At 53.3% G+C, this 9,190-nt stretch overlaps 1 long non-coding RNA gene across 1 annotated transcript; it reads right to left on the reverse strand.

Annotated features, from left to right (window-relative positions):
• Positions 1 to 477: 477 nt before the first annotated feature.
• Positions 478 to 2,371, reverse strand: LOC104659550. The gene is made up of 2 exons (XR_747605.2): positions 1,769 to 2,371; positions 478 to 1,264 (listed from the first exon to the last, which is right to left on the reverse strand). It is a non-coding gene; the product is annotated as an uncharacterized LOC104659550 (long non-coding RNA).
• Between the last annotated feature and the right edge of the window lie 6,819 nt (positions 2,372 to 9,190).

Genomic DNA, 9,190 nt, shown 5'->3' on the forward strand with positions numbered 1-9,190 from the left:
TCATTCACCATAAGCTGAACCTCTGCCCAGTGGGCACCCACAGATGGCAAACCTCTGCCTGTGCTGAACGTCTGCCATGTGTTCTTATCCCAGGAGCCCTGGTGAGAGCGAGCTCCCTTTTCTCCCTCTCTTTTCTCCCTCCCCACCCATAAGGTCAACTCGCCCCCATCTTGGCTGAGGCTTCTCCTTGTTTAGACACTTCCGATACTTGGTTCTAAGTTTCTGCATTTACCATTAAAGCAATTATCAGCTAACAATGCTCTGCACCCTAAAACAATGCAACCAGAGGATAGGAGCCTATTTGAAGTTATAAATAACTCCCTTTCTCCTGCCACTTGTTTGCAGTGCTGTATAAATCTTAAGGTGTGTGAATTTCATCATTACGAATGTTCTTTAAAATGTAATAAAACTTTTTTCATTAAAAAAGTCAGCCAATGAAAATCAGCCCCGCACGCACCCTCAGACGGAGGCCCGCAATATTTGCATTGCAGAACGACTGTAATTTTATTCATGGATTGGCATAGCCTCAGCCCATCGGTAATTAAACACGGAACAGCTGTCACTCTGCCCCATCCTAGGGAGACAGGACGGAATAATGAGCCCCTATCGATGGGCTTGGTGGTAGGAGGCCCGCATAGATAGACGGGGGGTGGCTGGCACAGGGAGGGGGCTGGTGCGGGCAGGGGCTGGCATGGTTGTGGGATCTCTGGGCCTGGGCTCAGGACTATACCTGGCTCACTGATTCCAGACTTCCCTTCTGGCTTCTATGGGAAGACGGGACAGTACATACATTCCCCAAAGGCCACGTGGGACCTCGCAGAGATGGGCTTGGGGATTTGGGGGAGACTGGGGAGTACTTTCAGCTTCCACCTTGAACCCTTCTGTGCTGTTTGAAACACGTTAACAAGCAAGCTGGTATTACTTCTGTAATTCACAGAGCTAATTTTAAAAAGGATAGGGTGCTGAGCAGTGGCAGCAGAAGGAAGGAGGGGACCCTGGACCTGCCAGAGCTCCTGCTGGACTCATGAAGACCTGGAGAGAGAGGTCCCAAAACTCTCTCCCAGCTGGAAGGGGTATTGAAGACCTTCTGACCTGATGTCCCATTTTGCAGATGAGAAAGTCAGAGAGCTGGGGAGGCACAGTGGTTTGGAGCAGTCATTGGCTAGAGCCTGGCGCAATCCACAGGTCTGGGTTCTGGACCCCCACAGCCTACGGTGTGACCTGGAGCAGACACATCTCCAGGTCCCTGGGCCTCAGTTTCCTCCTGCATACAAGGAGTGGAGATGCGGCGTGTGTGTGGGTCGGGTGGGTGCCTTTGGGACTGGCAGCACAGAGGTGCTGGGAGCAGTCTTCCTGAAGCCCCTTTTGGGCTGGATCTATTCATCTCCTGGGATTTCAGAAGGGGAGCCAGGGGATGAACCAGTCTGCTGTCTGTTCCTCCCGCAGCCCCCACCTGGACTCCCCTTGCACCTCCCTGGCCCCCTGGTCTACACAACAGGTTCTTTGACCACCTCTCAGCAACCTTCCCTCCCTCCCTGCTTCTTTTAGGGTTTCCAGGTTATCTGTACCACATCACCAGCACCAGCAGGGGACAGAAGACTTTCTCCCAGAGCCCCCAAGGAGCCCAGACCAGGGATCCAAGGGCAAGACCTCAGGGCTCTGTGTTCCTGCAGGCCCAGCTCCCCGCCCACTGCTCAAGGCTGCCTACCCTCAGGGTGTGCCATGGCACATGTGATATCCATGCCAGCCCCCTTAGGGGACCCCTGACCTAGGCCTCCCACTGAGTCTGGAGGCCACAGGAAGGGGTGACCTCCTCCATGAAGGCTTCTTGGCTTATCTGGGACCACAGAGCACTTGATATAGTTAGGATTTGTGTCCCCACCCAAGTCTCATCTTGAATTGTAATCCTTATAATTCCTATGTGTCACGGGAGAGACAAGGTGGAGGTAATTGGATCATGGGGGCGGCTCCCCCATGCTGTTCTTGTGATAGTGAGTGAGTTCTCACGAGATGTGATGGTTTTATAAGGGGCTCTTCCCCCCGTGCTCAGCACTTCTTCCTGCTGCCTTGTGAAGAAGGTGCCTTGCTTCTCCTTTGCCTTCTGCCATGATTGTAAGTTTCCTGAGGCCTCCACAGCCATGCTGAACTGTGAGTCATTAAACCTCTTCCTTCATAAATTACCCAGTCTCAGACAGTTCTCTATAGCAGCATGAAAATGGACTAACACAGCTCTCTTGTCTTTCTTGAGTCAGGGAAGAGCTGAGCAGATCTGGCCAGCCAGGTGATGGGCAAGACACAAAAGGGCCTCCCTCTGTGGGGCTGTGCTGGAGGAATTGGCTCAGTGACACCGTGGTGGGGAGCAGAGATCTTCCCGGGAATGGACTGGCAGGTACTGACTGTAGTGTCTGAGATCTAGTAGACCCATGTCCTGTACCTACTGTGACAATGAGTGGGGGGAGCATGCAGTGCTTTGGGTGGGGCACTGCCCACCCTAGTTGTGCAGAGGGTGGTGGGAAAGGTCGAGGGGGCCTGTCTGGGTGGTGGCCCTATGGAAGGACAGAATGAGGGGTTCCCGGAGAGGGGTGATGGCTGGGAATCCCTAAGGCCATCACTGGGGGCAGGGAGTCTGCCAGGTCATTGCTGGGAGAGGAAGGGGTGTGCCCACTGCCAGGCTGTTCCTTCTAGGACCCAAAGAAGGGGGGCATGTAACCCAGATCCAGAGGCAGGGGGCACCTCCATCACACCCATTGCCATACACATGTTGAGATCTGAGCGTGGCTGTGTCAGGTGCCCAGGATCTGACTTTCTCCCTGTGACCGTGAGGGTTTTATGTCCTGCTGGTCCTGATGTCCTTGGCACATTCATGTCTGGGCCTGTGAAGGTGGCAGGATTTTCAAAGACATCTGTGGAACATAAGCTGTAATGACAGAAGAGAATGTTTGAAATCAGGCGACCTCTGCAGAGGCTCCTGGGGCCAGGCAGAGAATGTCCTGCAAGATAGGTGGCACCAATGTTTATAAAGACCTTCAGGACTGGAGAGAACGCAGCCACACAGGAGCAGGCAATCTCCTGGCTGACAACACACAGTACTTGGGATGCATGGATCCTGAGAAACACCATGGGGCACCGACGGACACACCTCTGCTCTGCTGTAGGCAGAAGAGACAAGTACTTTGGTTCATGTGAGAGCATGCATGAAAGAGTGTGGACATGTGTAGGAGTGTGTGTGTGTGTGTAAGCATGCACAATGTGAGTATGCATGTGTATAACCATGCCGATGTGAGCAACTGTGCATATGTGAGAGTGTGCATGGGTGTGAACATGCCCCTGTGACAGTGTGCATGTGTGCGATTGTGCACATGTGAGAGTGTGTGAGCACGCACATATGTGTGTATGTGTGACAACCCCATGTGAGAGTGTGCATGGGTGTGAGCACGCACACATGTATGTGTGACATGCCCATGTGAACGTGTGCCTGTGTGTGTGCGTGTGCATATGTGTATATGTGAGTGTGTGCAACTGGGCGAGTGTGTATGTCTCCACTAAAATGTGCAGTCAGGAGGGCCTGGGGACTCAAGAGCCAGCTGAATGTTTCCGCTCCAGCGCTCCTTTCAGCCCTTCCCTTACTAGTGGACTCATGGGACAAGCCTTCAAGAGTGGAAGGTGTCATTCCCACAAGGTAGACCTGGGGGCTATCCCCGAGGCCCTTGCAGTTATCTAAGACTAAGATGGTTTGAAGCCAGTGAAGAGAAGGCTTTCTTGGGAGCAGAGCCACAAGGCCCCCACCACCCGCTAGCAGCTTTAACAGCTGTGGCTTCCGGGTGAAGGCTGCCCCTAGGAGAGAAAACCTGCTCAGAGCGGGTGGGAGTTTGAATCCACTTTTGGCCTTCGGTGCCCGGTGGTGGTGCGGGGCTGGTGGATGTGCAGGCCAGACACGACTCAGCTCCAAAGGTAGAGCCCCAGGGGGATTTGCCTGGGAACACTGAGGCATCCAACAGCTCAGCAAAGAGCTGGGGGGATCGCTAAGAGGAAGGAGCCACGTTGGGCACCACAGCACCCAGTGATCCAGGCTCTCCCGGGCATAGTCAGATCCTACTGTGCTGGAGCTATGGCTGCTGCCCTTCCCCACCATCCCCAGCCCCTCCTCACTTCCCTAGCTCCTCCCTTCCAGCCTGTGCTATTTGGGGAGGGACAATGCAGAACTGGTTTGGGCACAGTACAGGACCCTGGCTGAGCAGGAGGGGCCCTGATGGAAGAAGGCAAGGAGGCACTGCTGAGCCAGCAAGAACTATGCTTCTGCCACCCACGAGCATGTCGGGGCAGGGCCTCCTTCTGGGCTGGGACATTGCCTGGTAGCCTCTCCCTGTCTCCTCTGCCCACACCTTATACCAGCGACAGCATCCAGTGCTCCACAATGCTCCTGACGACAGCTATGGCTGCTATTTATTGAGTGGTTAACTCTGTCCAAGTCCTCTGCTTGGCGCTATACACCAAGATATCTCTACTATAGACAGATAATGACGATGCATAACAGGCCACGGGAGTGATTACTCTCTCCCTTTAGAGGTGGGGAAACAAGCTTGCGGGACTCATAGAAATATAACTCTTGGCCACAGTCCTACAGCTACAGCAGGTTGAAGCCAAAATGGGATGTATTGGCTCATATATCCAAAAACTCTGGAAGCAGCCCCAGCTCCACGTTCAGAATCTCAAATGATGCCACCAGGACCCTGCCCCATCCACATCTCTCTGCCAGGGTCTTCTCTACACCAGCCCCAATCTCCAGTGCCCACCTGGGGCAAGATGGCAGCCTGCGGCTCCGGATCCCCAACCACTCGGGAGTCCATCTGTGGCATCTGCAATGTCATTGGCTCTGATTGGGTCATGTGCTTAGCCCTAAACCAATCACCATGACTGGAGAATGCAATGCTCTGATTGGTCAACTGCAGAGCTTTTGGGACAGTCTGCCGTTCAGAAGCAGGAGGACAAAGGCAGGAGGTCCCCAGAGAAGAATGTGGTGAACAGAAGAAGGTCAGTGACTGCATGCTGGATGGCAGGGCACAGACACCCACCACAAAGGCCAGAGCTGAGCCAGACTCCAGAGCACCCCCCCTAGCTCTTCCTCACCTCCCTACGGCACTCTGGGGTCGCTGGACTGGCATGGCTGCCCCCAAGTTTTTAAGACATGCCTACTGGAAAGTCCCTGACCGAGCCTCAGGCCTTAGGGGCTGCATCTGTCAATATCACCTCTGCCCGAGATTTGGGGGAGGTGGAGGGTGCTGGAGGCAGGGATGGGGTGGTTCCCGCACAGGTTCTTCAAGTTGGGGCCCTGGGGAACCCAATCAAATTGTCACTGCAGTTATATAACTTAAATATATGGGCTGTAATTATTTTTTAAAATATTCCAATAAAATTGTCTCTGATTATTTTAGTCACAATACAAATCGCCTCAATTAGAGCAGAAATAGGGCACGGGTTTATGGCTTCCCATGAATCTAAGAGTAACCTCGGCTCGGAGGTGGAAAAGCCAGCAGCTCCCTCTCGGCCCTCCCATGAGTCCTGCGGCAACATGGCCCCGAATCTAGCATGGAAGCAGCAGGCTGGAAGGAGGGAGAGGGGAAGCTCTCTGGGTCATGCGCGCAAGGACTTGATGCCAACAGCTGGTTCCAGGCCCGTTTGGAAAGGAGAGATCTCCAGGTTCAGGGGAAAGCTTGATGCGGGGTTGGGAACCCTGACCCCCTCATGGGTCCACGCCCTCTCCATGCAGCCCCTGTCTCTCCCTCTGTAGTGGCATGAGTGGCCTGAGACTCCAGGGCCTAGAAGAGCCCCACTCGGGATGGAACCTCTCTCCATCTCTCCTGGGCCTTCAGCTCTGGCCCGGTCCACCCAGTGGTCCCAGCCGGCAGCATTTAGGTTCCCCTTTATAAGATGGCAGTTTCCACCTGCCAAGAAAGGGAGCCCTGTTGAGCCCTGAAATCCAGCCAATGCCCCAGTTACCAACGGGGAAACTGAGGCACCAAGAGGAAGCATAGTTCAAGTCATACAACAAAGGAGCTGCAGACCAGAAAAGACTCCAGACTCTGCCTCCCAGCCCCAGGAAGCCGCGGGAGAGGGTGGGGACAGAGGTCACTCTGTGGCCAACAGCCAGGCCCTTGCCGTCCTCCTGCCCTGCCCTATCTTTCTCCCCCAAGTTCTTCACAATGCTAAGACCCTCGAGAGCCCTACTGAGCCCCCTCTGCCCGGTCAGGGCCAAGGACACCTCAGCAAACAGCCATCTCGCAAGTCTAGTTTGTGAGCTAGGCTCAGCCAATTAGGTCCTGCTGTGGTCTGAATGTTCACGTTACCCCCCTCCAAATTCATATGTTGAAACCTAATCACCAATGTGATGATGTTAGAAATGGGGCCTGTGGGAGGTGAATGGGATGAGTGCCTGTATAAAAGAGGCTCCAAAGAGCTCCCTGACCCCTTCCACTACATAAGGCACCTCCTTCTACCAGAAAACGGACTCTCAACAGACACCGAATCTGCCTGTGCCTTATCTTGGACTTCCCAGCCTCCAGAACTGTGAAAAATATATTTCCCTTGTTTATAAGCCACCTAGTTTAAGGCATTTTGTTATAATAGCCCACACAGACTAAGACAGGTCACCTTCCCCAGGGCCCACAGTCATGCCCTGTTCTCCGATGCTGACCAGCCTGGAGTGTCATGACCTGCAGGAGACGCTCATCCCTCCCACCATGGTGGTTTTCGAACACACTGTTGGCAACATCATTTGTCCTGGGACCCCCACCAGGGGGAAACAGCCACAAGGTCTGAGCCTCTCAGACCCAGCACGACATAGGAGGTGCCCCCACACTTCCCAAGCCCACAGTGACTGTGTGGCTTTGCTAAGAGAGCTGGCTGCAATGTTCCTCTAGGCAGCTGGAGAGGAAGCCCCTTCCCTGTCCCTTCAGGCATGCACACAGTAGTAGGTAATTCACGGGCATGGCAATGCCCCTCAGCCCTACCACATCTCTCTTTTTTTTTTTTTTTTGAGACTGTCTCACTCTACTGCTCTGTCTGGAGGGCAGTGGCATGATCTCGGCTCACTGCAACCTCTGCCTCCCGGGTTCAAGCGATTCTCCTGCCTTAGCCTCCCGAGTAGCTGGAACTACAGGCACACACCATCACGCCCAGCTAATTTTTATAGTTTTAGTAGAGACAGGGTTTCGCCATGTTAGCCAGGCAGGTCTTGAACCCCTGATCCACCCGCCTTAGCCTCCCATAGTGCTGGGATTACAGACGTGAGCCACTGCACCCGGCCTGCACCTCCTCTTTTTAAGGAACATAAGCATTTTTCTGTCAAACACCAGTGAAAATGGTTTTGGAATTATTTTCCCATTGGAATTGCAATAAAAACGGGTCAAGTTGGAGAGAACTTGAATCTTCACGCTAGTGGGTCTTCCCATCTGGGGAAGAACCATTGCTCTTTAACAAGGCGCATCTTTTTGCCCTTTTTATGGTTTTCTCGTTTTCTTTCTGTGGGTCTTGCCTGTTTCATGTTAAGCTGGTGTCGTTTATCACTTTATTGATGCTGTAAATGAGGCCTTTTCCACTTTATTTTCCGGTCAGCTCATCCCTGGTGTGCAGGAAGCTGTGGGTCTTTATCAGACCACTTTTCCAGGCTTTCTTAGCAGTTCTGTTTTGCAATGAATCCTCTTGGACTTTCTGGGTAAATATAAACACTCTCTGCCAAGAATGATAATATTGTCTCTTGCTTTCTAATCTTTGGACTGCTTTTCGTTGTCTTTATTTCCAGTCTTACTGTCTTGGCTGAGAACCCCTGTTTAAGAATGTGGAGAGAGGGGTCACCTCCAGCTGCTCATGAAGCCCCCAAGAGCCCTCTGCACACCTGCAAGTCTCCTGCTGCAGCGTTCCCAAAAGCTCCTGTCTTTAGAACATTCTCTGGAGCTATGGCTGCTGCCCTTCCCCACCATCCCCAGCCCCTCCTCACTTCCCTAGCTCCTTCCTTCCAGCCTGTGCTATTTGGGGAGGGACAATGCAGAACTGGTTTGGGCACAGTACAGGACCCTGGCTGTACATTCTCAATCCAGGGGTGGGCATGGTGGCTCACACCTGTAATCCCAGCACTTTAGGAGGCCAAGGCAAGCAGATCACTCGAGGCCAGGAATATGAGACCAGCCTGGCCAACATGGCGAAACCCAGTCTGTACTAAAAATAAAAAAATTACCCAGGCGTGGTGGTGGATGCCTGTAATCCCAGTTACTCGGGAGGCTGAGGCAGGAAAATCGCTTGAACCCAGGAGGTGGAGGTTGCAGTGAGCCAAGATGGCACCATTGCACTCCATCCTGGGCAACACAGCAAGAGTCTGTTTCCAAAAAAGAAAAAGAAAGAAAAAAGAAAGAACACTCTCGATCCAGATGCCTTACATCTCCCAGGTCTCTCTTCCTTTTCAGGGGTCTTCCAGGGTTAGGCTGTGATTCAGGCATGTGCTGGGGCAGGGGGGCAACCAACTCTTCATGCTGTAAATGGTTCCCTGTGCTAAGGGCTCCAAGGGAGATTTTCCTGGTCTTGTTCTCAAATTCTCCAGGTGCCCCCTCTTCAGGGCCTCCAAACCCCTGGGTGCTGCAGAGCTGACCACAGGGATGAACCCAATTCCTGACTTAAGATCCTAATGAGGCCTGGCGTGGTGGCTCATGCCTGTTATCCCAGCACTTTGGGAGGCCGAGGCGGGTGGATCACCTGAGGTCAGGAGTTCGAGACCAGCCTGGCCAACATGGCGAAACCCCATCTCTACTGAAAATACAAAAATTAGCTGGGAGTGGTGTTGGGCGCCTATAGTCCCAGCTACTCGGGAGGCTGAGGTAAGAGAATTGCTTGGAGCCAGGAGGCAGAGGTTGCAGTGAGCTGAGATTGCACCATTGCACTCCAGCCTGGGCCACAAGAGCGAGATTCCATCTCAAAAAAAAAAAAAAAAAATCCTACCGAGAGCTGGTGGACACACACTCCCCCCCACCCCACCATGGTGCTGTCGTGCTGTCTCCCCTTCCATCCAGCATGCGTTTACTGAGCACCACCACTGGCCACACCCAGGACAGCACCTGGGAATCCAAGGAAGACTGGGTGAGCATGGGGCAGAAGACTCATTGGTGCAGCAAGATGAGCTTGTGCATGTGAGTGAGCAAATGGG

The sequence above is a fragment of the Rhinopithecus roxellana genome, chromosome 12, assembly GCF_007565055.1.
Source record: "Rhinopithecus roxellana isolate Shanxi Qingling chromosome 12, ASM756505v1, whole genome shotgun sequence".
Lineage (NCBI taxonomy): Eukaryota > Metazoa > Chordata > Mammalia > Primates > Cercopithecidae > Rhinopithecus > Rhinopithecus roxellana.